The sequence below is a fragment of the Corvus moneduloides genome, chromosome 6, assembly GCF_009650955.1.
Source record: "Corvus moneduloides isolate bCorMon1 chromosome 6, bCorMon1.pri, whole genome shotgun sequence".
In the NCBI taxonomy this organism is placed as follows: domain Eukaryota; kingdom Metazoa; phylum Chordata; class Aves; order Passeriformes; family Corvidae; genus Corvus; species Corvus moneduloides.
This window is the reverse complement of record NC_045481.1, coordinates 3,070,632-3,087,617: the sequence shown is the minus strand read 5'-3', so window position 1 is coordinate 3,087,617 and position 16,986 is coordinate 3,070,632. Positions and strand designations below refer to the sequence as shown.

The window sequence follows — 16,986 nt, the reverse complement described above, 5'->3', positions numbered from 1 at the left end:
GATTCACTGCAGGGGAAGTGGATTCAGAAAAATTTCAAGGGCCAAAAGACACAAGTCAGAGGAGAAAGTAGGTGGAAATGGAGGTCTTTTTCCAAGTTACTTGTTTCCAAGTCAGATTAAAAAGAGCTGTAATAGCAGGTCTTGCTTCCATCAGCATTCAGTGGTTGGGAATAAGAAGGTATTTGCACCAAAATCTCCCTAAGTCAGGAGAAGATGCTAGTTGATTTCGAGGTGGAGGTGTGTGTGAGACAAAGGTTAAGCACTTAAAAGCCAATGGGCTAATTGTTGTTTGAGGCCACAGATTTCTGTCTGTTTTTTGGATCCAATGTTCAAAAATGTGAACTCAAAATTCATGTCATTAATGCACAGAACTATTTTACAGTGAGAATTAAGAGTGTAATGATCATATTTAGGGTCATTTTTTCAGGGAACTGCACATAGACTCTCAATCTAAAATGAAATGTCTTTGCTAGACGAAGCCAGTCGTCCCTGGGCTCTGGATGAAGCAGCTTTTCTGCTTTGTAGATTTTTGCTCTATTGCATTTGCAGGTGCCTCATATTTAGTCGCAGACAGCAAACAACCAGAACTTATCTGAATAAAATTTTCCTGAGTCTTCTGCCTGAACGTTCTCGCTGTCAGTTCCCGGCCAAACTGCCTTTCCAGTTCTTTTCCCTGCATTTCTGCATAGTTCATTGCCCTCATTCCACCATTGGAGCCTGACAGTTTTGTTTGAGGTCTCTCTCTTGTCTGTACACATCTGTTTGGCTCAGTGGTTTTCAGGCTGTGGTGCAGGGAGTCTCAGGATGCAGGAAAAGGAGATTGCCACAGTTTGCCTCTATAGAATTCCATGGGATGTCACTGGGAAAAGCATAGTTATTGTCATTAAGTTCAGATTTGCTAGTACATGGCCTGCGCTTCCGTGTGAAAACTTTAATGGGCTGGAAATCCAAAAAGCATTGCTGCAAGTTGTGTTGTGGAGGAGGAACATCTCCATGCTGCACAGCTTCTGTCTTGTGGACATGTCCTAGAAGAGCTTCTCTGGGACACAGATACACTCTTTTTAAGTAATACTCTCTCCTGAACTGGCTGATCTGCATTTTTTCATTTAGAAATTACCAAGATGGGACGTTTGCTGCTGAACTAATGGAGCAACTATCCCAGTGGATGTTGTGGGGCACTGGATTTTGGCTATTGTGGCCTTGGTGGACCAGGTGAAACAGAAACACTCAGCTAAGCATTTCCATCAGGGAATATCAGCATTAAAACCATGAAAACCAAAATTCCTTTTCAAGTAACCACGGTTTCTTTCTGGGAAAACACTCCAGGAAAGCACAGCATGAAATGGGGGGAAAGAAAGTCTCTGAAACAGTGCTCGGGAATTTTGCTCCCAACTTGCTGATGTTGTTGGTATAGATAAGTGAGAAATGGGGTTAACTGTATTTATATGTGTTTGTATCTATTGTGGAGAAGAATTTTCCTCTGTTAAGAGCTACATTTTAGGGATGACAATAAGTTCTGCCATGGAGCTTGGTGGAAAAGGTCCATCCAGTGCTGGCCTGATGTTTTCTATAGACCATTGAGATGACTGAGTGCTGGAACAGGCCCAGAGATGTTTTGGGGTCTTCTCCCCTAGAGATATTCCAAACCCACCTGGACACAAACCTGTCCATGCACGAGGGGACATTGCTTGAGCAGGGAGGTTGGACTCAGTGACCTCCAGTGGTCCCTTCCAACCTTATCCATTCTGGATTCTGTGATTCGTTCCCTAGGCCCAGTTCCCTCCCACAGTGCGCTCAGGCCTGTGAATACTCCATTTCCCCACCTCTGTCCTTAGGAAACAGCAGGGGTAGCTCCTTCTCTAAGGCATCAAAATGAACCAGTTACGCCTGTACTTGTGATGTTTGGAACTGCTGTGATTTTAAAGGCTGCTTAATGCTGAGTTTACTGGAGTTGTATAAATCTTTGCTTTGAATCCACTGTAAATATGTTACAGAATCTGCCAAACATGCATTAAAATATTTTGCTCCAGATATGCCTATGTCTAACCTTTTGGTTCCTAAGAGCTTTAATCAGTAATCTTCAAGTAAGAAGTTATTCATCTTTATTGCCAGGCACTTCTCAGTGGCGGTCGTGGCAACAATCTTTTCATTGCTTCTGTGTTTAGTTGTTCTTTGACATGATAGAAGTCAGCTGCAGTTCAATGAGCTCACTATTTGTGTGACTTAATTGCTTGCTTCCTTTAATATGTACTCAGTTTTTCCTTTTATGAGCAGGGTTGTTGGAAAAATTAAGCTTAAGGATATGGCTATCCACTGTTAATTAACCTTTAATATGTACTCAGTTTTTCCTTTTATGAGCAGGGTTGTTGGAAAAATTAAGCTTAAGGATATGGCTATCCACTGTTAATTAACCTCCTTCCCAAACACATTAGTAAAATAGGTCATATGGCTGTTGAGTGTTAAGAGTACCATTACTAAGGTATTTCTCAGCTGGAAAATGAACCCTGTATTGGATAAGACAGGAGTTTCCAAAGGAGCTTCAAGGACTTAGGTGTCCATATCGCACTGAAATTCAATTAGATCCGAGTGCCTAATTCCCTTAAGCTGGATTTTACAAAAGTTCTCAGGAGCGTATGTTAAGGAGTTGGGATTTGGTGCATGTTGTACACGTTTAAAAATAGCCTGGAACTGCTTTCTCTTGCTCTTCAGTTGGGTTTTGCGGAATCTTTGAATGCGTGATCCATGCAGGCATGCGGGAATTTGCACAAGAGCAGGCAGAAAAAAGGAATTGGGTTCTTCCTAGGGATTTGTACATTGCATTATTGAGGATACTGCATGTGTTTGTTCTTTCAAGAATGACTAATATTATTATTCAGATTTGAAATTCCTAGAATAGCTCTGTTATGTGAGGATGTATAAATAGTTTTGATGAGTATAAAATATGCTCATTGAGGGAACTGATCTATCAAAACAGCTTTATACAGTGATAGTGTAATTTCTTTCCATGTCAGAGATATATTCAGATGGAAAAATCACTTTAATTGCAGTGGTGATAGCTTGACTGGAATTCTGCCCATTTACCACCAAAACTGTACATGAATTTTAAAATTACATTTAGAAATGTGACTTCAGTTGGGAAGTTCTTAATTTTTTTAATATATGTGTTTTACAAAAGGGTGGATAGGTTTAAGAAAAAATGGAAGTTGGAAGATTTCCCACTGGGAGATAAAGGCTGTGTTTTTTTATGATAGCATCTCTCAATTGCGGTTCCCAGGCTAAGTCGGGAGGCTTCTTCCAGAAGGGACTTCCCACATGTGTAAACTCTCCTCATCCAAATATTATCATGTGCTACAGCAGTAGCCAGCTAAGATATTAGAAATATTAGATATTAGGAGAAGGTTCTTCCCCCAGAGGGTGGTTGGGCACTGCCCAGGCTCCCCAGGGAATGGGCACAGCCCCGAGGCCGCCAGAGCTCCAGGAAGGTTTGGACAATGCTTTTAGGGATGCCCAGGGTGGGACTGTTGGGGTGTCTGTGCAGGGCCAGGAGCTGGATTCAGTGGGTCCCTTCCACCTCAGGATATTCTGTGATTCAGTGATTCTATGAAGATCAGAGTCCACTGTGCCAGCCATGGTCCATGTATGTAGGAGGCAACCCTTGCCTTGGAGAACTCCTAGGCTGAAGAAGGAAACGGAGAGGAAGGAAGGATTCCTGTCTGGTTTAGAGGGCAGGGATAAAATTCCCAAAGTCACATGGTAGTTTCGTGGCCTCCTTGCAACAGCACCAGAAGGAATGTTACCCTTTTGGGGATACCCTTTGGGTCTGAATCACAAACAGGGGTTTTGCAGATGCCATGATGTCATTCCAGAAGACAGAGAAGTGCATCATCTTTGAACAGGACTTTTCCAGCCAGGGATTCCCAGCACCATGTCCTGGTGGGCTGCAATCCCCCAGGCCTCTTCCAGGTGCTGTAGCTACCTATCCCCACCACAGAGAGTGAACTCCATCATTGCCAGCACAAGTTCTGCTTTTGCTCTATTGTTTTTCCCTGTTTTTCTAATACAGCTTTATAAAGGGTTTGATAGATGCGAGAGGGGGAAAATAAGTATTAGAGGAGGCTCGGCTCTTCCTTGGAATTGTCTTCCCAGTTCACCAAAGCCAGGGTGAGTGGAAAACTTCTGGCTTCCAGGATGCAAGCTGGAGCTGTGCAATACACTGTCCCTCTTTTACACCAGGATGCTGTAAAAAGGACATAAGGTGGGCGTAAACGACATTTCTGCCAAAATCAAGGCCCCTTTAGCCACTGCCAGGGGTGTAATGGGGCCTGTAATAAATGAGCATTAAGTTCTCCTTTAGAGAGGTGCACTGGAATTGCTGAAATGCTGCCAGTGTGATACAAACATCAGGAAATCCCATTTGTTCCATGTGGCCAAAACCCACAGAGAAGCTCCACGAAGCACTTCATTTTTTAGTATGGCTGTAAATAATGTAGAGAATAAATACTGAAGTCCAGAGAACAACTTCACAGACACAGTCCTGAAAATAGGTTTTCACCCTCCTGTGGCTGATGCTGCTGCGCTTCAGGGTATGGATCTGAGGTTCTTCTGGATGGAAATGCACCTGTCAGTGGGCAGAAGGTCTAAAGTAGCTGTGGAGCATCTGCCAGCCAGGCGAGAGCTGTAAGCATTGAAAATGAATGTAGAGTTGCTGCTATTTGCAGAGTGGTTGCTCCTTTCAGGACACAGGGAACTGATACCGGAGCCTAGTTTGCAAACAGATATTTGGAGTAAGAGAAACAGCCTATTTCCAGATCCTGGGACACCAGGACAAAAAAATATAAAGGAGATAGAGAGTGATTTTCATATGGACATGTAGTGATAGAACAAGAGGGAATGGCTTTAAAGTAGAAGAGGAGAGATTTAGATGAGGTATTAGAAAAAAATTATTCCCTTTCAGGGTGGGGAGGCCCTGGCACAGGTTGCCCAGAGAAGCTGTGGCTGGCCCATCCCTGGAAGTGTTTCAGGCCAGGTTAGATGGGGCTTGGAGCAACCTGGGCTAGTGGAAAGTGTCCCTGCCCATGGCAGGGGGTTGGAACTGGGTGGTCTTCAAGGTCCCTTCCAACCCAAACCATTCCGAGAGTCTATGAAAATAGTGCAGGCAGTCAGCAATTACTCCTTTATTTACACATCTTCCTGTGGAGGAAAACAGTGTGAGGATTCCCAGGCTGGTCCGCGTGGAGCTGGAGGGAAGGGTGCCGCTTGGTTATGGTGCAGGGAGAAGTTACTGATGTCACACTGCTTGTGCTGGGCACACCGCAAGGACCCGGGTGCTCCCAGCTCTTCCATCTGGCGAACTGGAACAGCGCAGTTGGTGTTCCTTGGGGATCACCTTCCAGTGGGATTTGGCACGTGGCCATGCGAGCTGTACCCGCAGAGGGGCCGGGCGGGTTGTCCAGCCTGTGTGCAGCAGGACCTGGCTGGTGGCTGGGATTCGTGTCGCAGGCCAGAAGGTGGCACTGCCGATACTGCGCTGGAAAGGTCCCACCGGCTCTGGCCAGAGCAGGGAATTTGGGGAAAATGCTGCAGAAACGAGGCACTATCAGGCGGGATACGGGGAAGGGTAGCAGGGTCTGAGAGAGCCTAAAGCAATCAGCGTGAATGGACAAGGCAGCAGCTTGGATATGAGTGGTGTGAGGGTACGGGAACATCCTGGTGCTTCATCTTCCACTGGCAAGATTTTAATCTTATTAATCACAGAATCGGACTGTGCAAAATTGTTGAAACTTGCAGATTATTGCAAACCCCCAAAGCGAATGAGCCTGGCCGGAGGTTTAAAAAGTGAGCATTGCAGAGGAGTGCTTGGCTTTGGCTGGACAATATGGAAAGCTGGGTTGTTTTCCTCTGAAAATGGGCAAAACTTTGCCTTCCCAGCCCTTCTCTGGCTGCCTTGGCAGTGCTGGGTGGGGAGAACTGCTCTTATCTCTTGCATTTCTCTCTGACGGCAAGTAAACACCCTTTTGTCAGTGAATGGTCAGTAATGAGGGAGAAACTGAGGGGCTTTGGTTTAGCTAAAAACAAGAGACTGACGCTGCAAGGAAGGAGCAGGTGAACAGCTGGCTGTGAGCTCTTTTTTAACACAGGTTATACATATATATATATACACACACTCTGAGGTTATACACCCGGATTCTTCACCCTGAGACCTTGTGTATTTAGAAGAGGATTTTGCGCCCTGCACTGAGGGAAGCCTCCTAAAGACAATTTGATTGGAAATTACTGTGGAAGGCCAGTGGGCAATTCATCATCCAAATGACTTATCCCTCCCCCAAAGTTTCTCTAAAGTTTCCTGTCAGAGCTCATGTGCCCTGAGGAAAAGCGCTTTTTCTTTCTTCATTCCTTCACTCCTCACTAGCTACTTGTGTGGGTGTCCTGGGGTCTCGGAGAAAGTGGTGCCGTGCCTGGATTTGTCTCAGCTTAACTCCACTCTGATTTCATCCAGACCAGTGTGAACCTGGAGTCACTTATTAAAGTCAAAGGTGCCCACCCGTGGACAGGCTTACTGGGCACATCAGGTGGGAGCTTTACCTTCTCCAGAGCATCTCCCAGCTGCTCCCCCTCCACCGTCAATTGGAGATGCTTAAATAGGTGACAGGAGAATGAGGATCTCCAGGTCCTAAAGCTGTCAATCCTTCTGAACAGTCACCCTGGCCAGGATTTGTGCCTGGGTATGGTGCCCAGCTCAGGAGAAGAGCAGAGCCTACGGAGCTTGCAGCCCTGTGGGGCCAGCTGGATTAAATCACGGAGTGTGACAGGTTTTCCTTCTGCTGTCCTGCTGTGGGTAGGAGCTGCCAGCAAAGGGACAGTAATGAGCAGGTGGACAGAAGAGACTTATGAACTGGGAAGATGCGCAAGAGCTGAGAAAAGATATCAAGATCAGTGTTTTGTCCCAGGAGCACCAGCCCTTTACCTGGAAGAGAGTGTGAGGGGGTAATAACTCGGTCTCTGTGCTCTGCTCTTCATTTGAACATGTAAGAAATGGCTTCGCTGCAGAGGGCCAAGCTCCCAGACAGATGCAAGAGGCTTGTGCAGGGGAGGTAAGTCCTGCTGCATCCTAGCCTACTCCCTCTTCCCCTCTGTGGGCAGACAGGGTGGCTCGCAGTGTGACCAAGCGTAAATGATGCGGCTCTTGGAATTGGCAGGGAGAGAATTCGATTTTTTTTTTTGGTCAGGATTGCACTTGCAGTTTACAGCAGGCTGGTTTCTGCTGAAAGGCAGATGTGACTTTGCTGTGCTGTGGAGCCAGCCCCCAATCCTCCTCTGTGAGCCCTGGTGGAGTCCTGAGGCGGAAAAGCCGAGTGCAGCTCCGAAGGGCACACGTTTCCTGTCTCTTCCTCCTGGCAGGTTTTGTCTGCAGACACTGGCTTGAGTACCCCATAATTACATTTTCGCATTTTTTAATATAGTAACACATGGCTGGGCTTGTGGTAGGGAGCCAAGTGATGTCTTTGGGCTGTGAGGACTATAAATAACCAAAGGGATCATTTTATTTGGTTATGGAAGGAAGAAGGTCTTTCTTCGGCAGTTGCTGTACAAACACAGCTTTGGAGCAAATAAAGAAGAGTTCTTTTTTTTTCTATATGTTAGGGAGATACCCATGGATTCAGCAGAATGCCTCAAAAGTGAAAAATCCTTTGAGTTACATTTCTTTACACAAGGCCTTCACACACTGTCAAGCTGCCCAAATTATAGCTTTGTTTTCATTTTAGTTGTGGCAATTATTGTGCTTTTGTTAAAAATACCATTCTGTGTCTATTCTAAGCTCTCACTAGCAAGGACTGTCTTAAAATAAATGTATGTGCAGTGCCAGGCACAACAGATCTCATCTGTGCCCAAGACCTTGGGGCACAGCTGCCATGTATGCAGCAAACAGCTGGTTTGTGTGACAAGATGCAACTTTTCAAGTCTAGATCTTGGCACCATGAATCTTGAAATCCATGATTCCTCCTTTTTTCTCCACACTGTGCTCCTTGGCACTCCTATGCAGGCCGTATCTGATTGCACTGTGCTGTCAAACAACTTCGTCGCTTCATTCCCAGCACATCTTTCCCTCACTGTAGTGATGCCCCCTGGATCTGTACCCTGATTCCCACACCCAGGCAGCCCCTGGATCTGTGTGTTGCTCTGACCAGAAGTGCTGAGCAGCAGATAGGAGCAAGGCTGTGGTGCTGCCCTGCCTCCAAGGGAATTCCTCGCGGCAGCAGCCTGAATCTTCAGCATTTCTTCACTGGGTGGGTGGCCTTGTGTCACCCAGTGCTGGGATGCACCCTGCTCTGAGCCCAGGAGCACCACGTCATGGCAGGAGCAGCCATCCACCCCCACCACATGGCTCATGGATAATTTAACGTGGAATCCCAGAATGGTTTGGGTTGGAAGGGACCTTGAAGTCCAGCTTATTCCAACATCCTGCCGTGGGCAGGGACACCTTCCACTATCCCAGGTTGCTCCAAGCCCCGTCCAACCTGGCCTTGGACACTTGCAGGGATGGGCCAGCCACAGCTTCTCTGGGCACCCTGTGCCAGGGCTTCTCCACCCTCACAGGGAAGGATTCCTTCCCAATATCCCATCTAACCCTGCCCTCTGGTAGTGGGAAGGCATTCCCCCTCGTCCTGTCACTCTAGGCCCCTGTCCCAAGTCCCTCTCCAACTCTCTTGGAGCCCCTGGTACACAACAGATGTTCAGATTCCTCTAACTTGTGGAGTTTGCTTTTAGTGTGAACAACTACACACGAAGCTTGGGGCAGGAACATTTCAGCCTGCTGTGTATTGCTTTAGTTCTGCACAGAATAAGGCTCCCATGTCCCAGTGTCAAGTGCTGGATCTGCCATAAAAAGTTTGCAGAACTTGAACACAAGCTTCTCCTAACAGAAAAGAGATGCTTGGAGGGGTTACAAACACGTCTTGTGCATCTGCAGAGGTCACACATCAGAGAGACCTTTCTGTGCACCACAGACCAGGATGCCTGGTGCATCTACATATTTGTTAATATGTGTGACAAAAACACAGCCAGATAAAATGGGGACATTTCTACCCCCTTTTTGTAGATACAAAATGTGATCAAAGTGTACTCCAACACCCCAAAGGGGTGAGGAGTACTGACCACAGCCTTTCTTGTTTCCTTTTGGGGAAACACACACAATCCTGCACACAATCCAACTTTGAGCACAGACGAGTGCCAGACCAGAAGGTTCCATTCCTGGTTGTGTGTGAGCTGCTACATTTCCGTAGGGAAGGCGCTGTTCCTACAATCGCGTCGGTACAAAGAGGCCACAGTTCCATGATTGCCCTCAATTAGTGGCACTGCCAGATCATTCCTAATATTTCTTTTTCGCTGGGCACAGCAGTGCAATGGATCTGACAGTGTGTATGTTTGGATGGGGTGCATTGACAGCAGTGGTGTCTATCAAGAGGAACAACAACTCCAGATTAAATAGCAGGGCGCTCTCTCTGTCACGATGGGGCAGTTTCAGGGAAAAAGCTCCCATTGTTTCCTCGGCCATATCGCCGGGGCCGACACAAGGCCCTCTTGATTAAACGAACTGGCAGCAGAACAGCAAGTTCTTGTTAACCATACATGCCAAAAGGCCCTAACACAAACAATCCCCATTATAAATTAGGCCTTTTACAAACAATATTTCAAGAAACTACTTGTCCGTTTTCCATGCCATTATGCATTTTTAGGATGATTACATGTTTCTGCTGGATAATGGCCTTTTGCCAAGGGCAAAATGGAGTTTCAATAGGATTCATTATGAAGTGAAAAGTTTTTCTATTCCCTACCTCCTGGAAGGAAAAAGCCACTCACAGATAAAGCTCGCGATATAATTACGTTGCTTTAGATAACCAGCGATGTTGCTTCCCAAATGACAAGTACTTGTTTTTATCCTTCCTTAATCTCACAGGCCTCTTGTAGTCTTTTAATAGGAAGTGGTGGCAGCTGTGAAGGCCACTTGATCATTTGGGTCCGAGCACAGTGCGAGGCTGCCCAGCTGATAAAAGCCAGGACAGCTCCAGCTATCAGGACAGCTATTAGAGGAGGAAGTGCTGTCTGTGAGGACAGGCCATGCCAGGCAGCTCTTCAATACACTGCTAAATAATTACGTTCCATTATAAACCTTTCCCTTCCCGCTGTTCATTTTACAGAGCTGATCTCTCCTGGAATTAAGACATGTTTTTCATATCTTCAAGGGAACATGACATGCTGAGCTGTGGGGCTGGGGATGTCAGGGTTTGATCCTGCAAAGGGCTGGATGACCACGGTAGGAGCCAAACCCTTGGATCCTGGTGCTGTGCACTGGAGTTCAGCAGTGCTCAGTGTAACAGAGGAGTTACACAGCAGCTTTGTGACTGAGATCCTAACAAAGGCAGAGGTTGCCTTGGGGATTGGAAGAAAATAAGGGGGAGTCTTGTAGTTCAAGCCCTGATGTGGGTGTCAGGAAACCTGGCTCAGTTTCCAGTCCTCCTTCAGAGTCCTTGATTTTGATCAGTTGCTCACTGCCCTCATTTCGCATTTGTTACATGTGAATGGAAATCGTTTCTCCTTTCAGCCAACTCTTAGGATTACAGGATCTGAAAATAAAGACTGTGTCATCTGTACAGAATATCAAGATCAACAGGCTTTTGCCTGTCTTAGCTGAGATTTTGAGATGTTACTGTACCAGATCCCATTTCTCTGATTTATGTCTCATGTGACCACTTTTGTTTATAAAGATGCCCATCATTCCCCATTATATGCTTCCCTCATCATTACGGCAGGAATTTAACCATGAGGGCAAACAAATAACTTGGTGGCTGTGAGAACAAAAGCCCCAATTAATGAAAATTCATTTTCAAGTGGCAAAAGCCATTCATTATACCCATATAGCAATTATTATCAAGTTAGTGAATCCAGGATTTCATTACTACTATTAAGAAGACAAGCCTTTTATGCTGTTATAGTCTGAGGTCTTCAGGAACACTAATTAGGGCTTTTCAACCCTGGAAGGAAGGAGGATCAGCTCATGTTCACTGGGAAGGGAGTAGGGAGGTGAGTCTCTTGTCTGTGTGACAGTGAGGAGTCTGTGATGACATCTGAGTTAGATGAGGTGAAGGTGAGCTGAGGCCACCTCACCCTAATTCTGCTTCCCCAGCTGCGAGGAGCCAGCAGAGCTGAGAGGAGGAGTAACCTGGGGGAAGGAATGTACTATCCAAACTGAGGGAAGGTGTGGGAGTTTGAGTGAGACGTGGAGGAGCAGGAAAAAAAAGAAGGTGATCCTGGGATTTAGACAGTGAGCTGCGCCTTTCATGCTGCCACAGTGGTCTTGTATGAGGTGAGATGCTTTTATTGTCCTTATGTTTTTCTGTTTCTGGGTACTGAGCTTCATCTGATTGCTTCTGAGCTTAATACTCCAACCTGTGTACATGAACAATTATGTAAAACACAAAGTACTTTGCAATATCGTGCTCTGTACATGCAGTATTTTTTGACTTGTGGTGATGTCATCCTCTCCTTTCCCTGCTCAAGAGAGCATTCCATCTGCTTACACCACAGAGGAAACAGAGCCACAAAAAATTCGTGTGGAATTAGGGTGATGGATCAGGGAGAAAAGAGATTATGAGAGTTTGACAGATGGTTGTATCATGGGCATATAAGAACATACACAACCTAATTCCCATGCTTTGTGTATTACACTATAAAATAGAACAGGTGGTTATGGACTGTTCACACAGGCAGGGGATTTGAAATATACTTGTGGGAAGTTAGTTTTTAGGGGCTTTTTAATGATATAGGTGTATTTTATATAATATGTATGTTATATTAAAAAAACCCCAAAACCAAAAATGAGGGAGAGAAACTTTTTATACTGGCAAGGTCTAATACATAGTAGTGACAGGACAAGAGGCAATTATTTTAAACTGAAAGACAGGGGGTTTAGATTAGATATTGGTAAGAAATTCCTTCCTGTGAGGGGAGGTGAGGCCCTGGCACAGGTTGCCCAGAGAAGCTGTGGCTGCCCCTGAATCCCTGGAAGTGTCCAAGGCCAGGTTGGACAGGGCCTGGAGCAACCTGGGGTAGTGGAAGGTGTCCCTATCCATGGGAGGGGGTTGGAACAAGATGGGCTTTAAGGTCCTTTCTAACCCAAACCATTCCATGATTCTGTACAAATGTGTGTATATGAACAAGATATGTTTTTCTTTTGGAAAATAACAGAGATAAAAACATATATATGTATAAAGTAATGCATGCCTGGTGAGCTGGGCCTCGGACTATGAAATTTAGTTCTCCCATGCTGCAGACCGACTGAGTGCAAACAGGCATTGCCAGCTCCTGCTGCCTCTTGTAGGTAAGACTGAAACACCAAGTGACAGCAGGTCACAGTCAGGGACCTACAAATTGCCAAGGTGTGCCAGGAGAGACTCACTCAGTGAGGGTGTCACCTGTGTAAGTGTTATCACAGCCTTGTGCAGCCAATTCACATAATCCTGCTCCTGGATTTATCAAACTCCACCTGAAAGTGCCCGAGTGATGGGAAAAGGAGTCTCCAGGCCTGACACTGCTGGCCTGACAGGTCACACCCTGATAAAAGCAGCTGTGTACTCCCCAAAAGGCTGTTAAATGCATTAGTCATTAGGTATTTAATTACCTCTTTTCACCTGGACTGAGCTGACCTCTAATGACCAATATTTGTGCTCACAACAGCAGGGATGAATTGAAACAGGCCCTGAGAAAGTCTAAGGACAAGCGATTTCTTGCCTAAGGTCATGCAGGAAGGCTGTGGCAGAAACCCCAGCCATAAACCCAAAGTCGTTCCTGGCTGCTGGAGTCACACTGCAGTGGCTGTGCTCCCGTACCAGGCTGCGTTCACGGGGACAAGTGAAAGGGAGGAAATCCTTTCACAGGCCTAGGAACTGGGAGCTCCATCCCCTGCCCCTGGAGATGGTGGAAAGACTCATTGTCTTCTGTGAACTTGGCGTGGAGCCGCTGCGAGGCTCTCCCGCAGAGCACGTGGGGAAAATGCAGGCTGGAAAATACCCTGAGATAATGGGAAGAAGGAGAGAGGAGAAGTGCTACTGCCTGGGTGGAGAACAGCCCTTTCTGATCATCTAACAGCTGCCTCTGGGCCATCACAGCTACACAGTCCTGATACACAACAAAGGGATCCACATGGAAACCCCAACTCAGAACTTGTGTGTGGAGACCCTTTCAGCATGGGAAAAATGAAGAATGTCCAAGAGGACATTCCAGAAATTTAAGTATATAGCTGCTACTATACTGAAAAGACCGGGTTACTCTCTCCTCATTAGTTGCTTGAGCCAGATGGCAGAAAGAAGGATATTATTAAGAAAAATAAGGTTTATTAGGGAAGGGGCAAGAAAACCTGAATAGAAAACAGATTGCTTCAAGGCACTTGAATTCTCTGCCCATTTTTGCTGTCAAAATCAGCTAAGGTTTTGTTGACAAACTAAGAAAAGCTTAGGAAACCAAACAAAAAATAAACCCTGATAACCAGCAAGCTCCCCAAAGACCCTGTGCGCCTCAGGAAGGGGAATTCCGGTGAAAATCACCGCATTTCCAAACTGTTGGTTAGTGTTAATCTTCTGGAGCTGTTTTTAAACAAGGTCTGCGGCAGCTTATGTAGCCAGCTGAGCAGATGATGTGAATAAAAGAAATGAGCCACAGATCAAAAAAAAGTCTACAGGGTTTGACTTTTAATTTTACCTCACCGTCTTTCACCCAGATGTGGTTGTGGGTAGGTATCAGCCAAGAAATTGCAGGTGGCATGGTTATCTTGCTATTTACTGAACGATGATGCTGCTACCAGCTATTCAATAATAGGAAATGACTAATGATGTGGTGGAAATTATGAACCAGGATTAATAAAACTTGAAAAGGAACAGTCTGGTCTGTTTGATCCTCTGAAGAGGAAGTCTGTCTGTGTACAAGTCTTTTCCCTGAGGTGGTGTTCTTATTAGTCTGATCTGAGTATGGAGCAAAGGGAACTGAGTTTGGAAGTGGCTTAAAGAGAAGACAGTAAAAGAGGACATGAAGTATTGTTGAAAAACATCCCTGGGTGACAGGCTCCTTTCTAATGCTGCCTTGCAGGAGGGTGGGGGCAAGTCACAGGAAGGCAGCTCCAGTCTGCGCGTCGCTCGCAAGTGAAAAGGAATTTCTTGGAGAGCTGCATTTGACTCGGGTCCGATTTTGCTGTTCCCTCTCCTGCCAAATCCTCCTTGAGTCATTTTGCTTGATGAGGGACTACAGTCCCAGGCTAATTCCAGTGCTGTGAGCAGTCTGGTGAACAGGAGGTGCCACTTGCCAAGTGCTGTGGCAGTGCCATGAGTAATTTCTTGGTGGAGAGCTGGAGGGCTTTCACAGGGCTGGTACAGGTGCTGTGATTTGAAAGCAAAAAGGTGCTCTTAAAAATCAGGCCCAGGAAAGAGAAGTGGAGTAGATTCCTGAACTGATCCTAATGGAAGAAGTTTTGGGATATATATCCTAGAATGAGTGCATAGGTCTTGGAGAACTTGAGTTTTTCTGAGTAAAACCACCACCAGCTGAGATGGCACCAAGATGAAAATATGTTTGATGTGGCAAGACTGGCGTCTAGGGCATGTGGTGGGCTCCAGGTTGTTACCACAGGGGTGGGGAAATCGGCCTCCCCTAAGTTCCCTTCCATTTCCAAGAGAAGAGACTTGGGGTTTCTTATTTTCAAGGCAGGTTTTCTATTTCTTAGGTTCCTTGATATATCAAATTCCCATGACTGCTTTGGTGAGCCACTGATCTCTTCTGCTCTTCTTGAGGCAGGTCAAAGTTGTAGCTACAGTGAAGTTCACTCAGTAGGGAACTGAGTAATGATACTGAGTGGCCTGTAATGTTGGATAATGTGTGAAGGAAATGTCCCAGAATAGAAGATGCTGTGTCATTGGCTGAGATTGCAGAAATGTGAGTTCAGTAGGGTCCTGTCAGGTCCAATATTTCCACCAAAAATGCTGCCAGTATTTGACAATCTTGAATATTTGTGTCCAGCACTAGTGCCTTGCTTTAGGCCTTCTTGGCTTTGCCACTGTTTGAACCTCTCATGCTCTCAGGCACATGGTGGGAATCTTTGGTTGTCCCCTGCAGGCCCAGGAGCTGAGCTCCATAATCCTTGCAGGTCCCTTCCAGCTCAGCATATTCTGTCATTCTATGATAGTCTTCGAGTTCACCAAATTTATTAAGTTCCTGTCAATCTTTTGGATCCACTCTAGTTGCAGTTAAAGCTTCAGAGTGTCTGGCTCCAGCCTCATCTGGTCCATCAATCCAGATGGAGCTGTCAGCATGTGGTGTTTGCAGCTCAGGCCTTACAGTGGAACAAACATTTGGTTTCATTTCAGTCAGTGAGGACGAGTCACCCCTCAGATTTTGGTGTTCAGAGTTTGCTGCTCAGGCCAATGGACAGTCAGTAACTGGTGTGTGAGTTGGAGCCCCAGAGACGGTACTGGGGTAGTTTGTGAGAGGCTCTACTCCTCTCCTCTCTCATTTCTTCTGTTGTCTCTGGTTCTTTCCCCTTTGCCAGCTTTCTTTTTCTCACTCCTCCTCTGGCTTCCTCTTAGTCTTTCAAATAATTTATGTTTTAAAGTGAAACTCAGCTATGCAACTGGTTTTATATTTATAAATTGTATTGGGCTGACCCTCTCCTTACCTCAGAGCTGGTATTTTTAAAAGCCCCGTTATTTCCCACTGTTTCAGAAGGTTAAAAGTCCAATCTCATTACAAATGCCGTGCATATGTTGTTGTTTAGTGTTATATCAGTGCATTACCTCAAACTGCACAGCCAATCCTAACCCTGGTAAACTGTGTCTCACGTCATCGCACGGGTGGGATGGAGGCACTGATGGTCTTTAAAGACATTAAATCCTTCTCCCTGCTTTGTAATATCTCAGGATCTTCCTTTTGTCCTTTTGGTAGCATCAAGCATTTTCCTTCTCTGCTTGGGCAATACAAAGAAACAATCAGGACTTGAAATCCCATAATCAGCTTTGATCATGCTGCTTTGGGGAAAGCAAGGGCAGATGACTTTGCCTTGGTGGAATGTTCCTCCCTGTGAATGCTTTTGAAGTTCTTTTTCCTATTATTTCCCTCTTGATTTAAAACCAACCTACTAGATTTTTGTTACTGTTGTCTTATTCTTAAGTTGTGGCTCTTTTTATTAGTTCTTTTTGCCTAAGGGTTTTCTTGACACCAAGTTCTTTATCTGCTATGGTGAACAGAAACCTGCCTAATGCTTGATCAAATTAAATTTGCGGTGTCACCTGCACCTTCTTCTTATTTTTGAGTTCTCAATACGGAACCTTTAGTATCAAAAGTCTTTGCTTGTGTTTGGAATGGACAAGGTTCTGTCATGGTTAAGTAACAATTGTATGAAGGCCAGCATATTCAGAATATCCTATAACTGGCCCCCAGAAATCCTTGATTGTAGGGAGCATATTGTGACTTAGTTTAAGCCAGGAGGAATGAATGCAATGCCCTGACCCATTGCTGTTGATATTTGTCTACAGGAGATTCAAGCCCAAAAATGTCCACATTGAGTGAATATCACCCCAAAATGTAGTGATGAAGGTGAATCTCTCACATACACCCTTCGCACCAATTTTGTCTGTGGTAATAATACCTTTGTGTTTCTGCTTCACCCGAAAAAGCAGCCTCAGCTCAGCAGTGGTTCCCTTTCTTTGTTCCCTCAGAAAGTGCCCACTCTCTGCAGAAACAGATGCTCAAGCGATTTGTTTTTCTTCTTTTTGCCCTAAGCTAGATGAATATAATGTTCTCTGGAGTTGTAAAAGACTGTTTTTGTATCTCACAGTCACGTTTCAGTATCAGCAAATATTTTAGATATGAGTTAGGAGAGGTACCCCACTGACAGAAGAAGGCTGGCGGAGCTTGTAGTATCACATCGTAAATTCCCTCTTCTGCTAT

At 45.5% G+C, this 16,986-nt stretch overlaps 1 long non-coding RNA gene across 3 annotated transcripts in view; it reads left to right on the top strand.

The window, feature by feature from the left end:
• The window catches only part of LOC116446022, a 112,310-nt gene that overhangs the window by 48,044 nt on the left and 47,280 nt on the right, over window positions 1-16,986 (top strand). For all 3 annotated transcript variants that reach the window (XR_004240995.1, XR_004240996.1, XR_004240994.1), the window contains one exon: window positions 16,572-16,632. This is a non-coding gene — a long non-coding RNA (uncharacterized LOC116446022). The remainder of the gene's footprint in view (window positions 1-16,571; window positions 16,633-16,986) is intronic.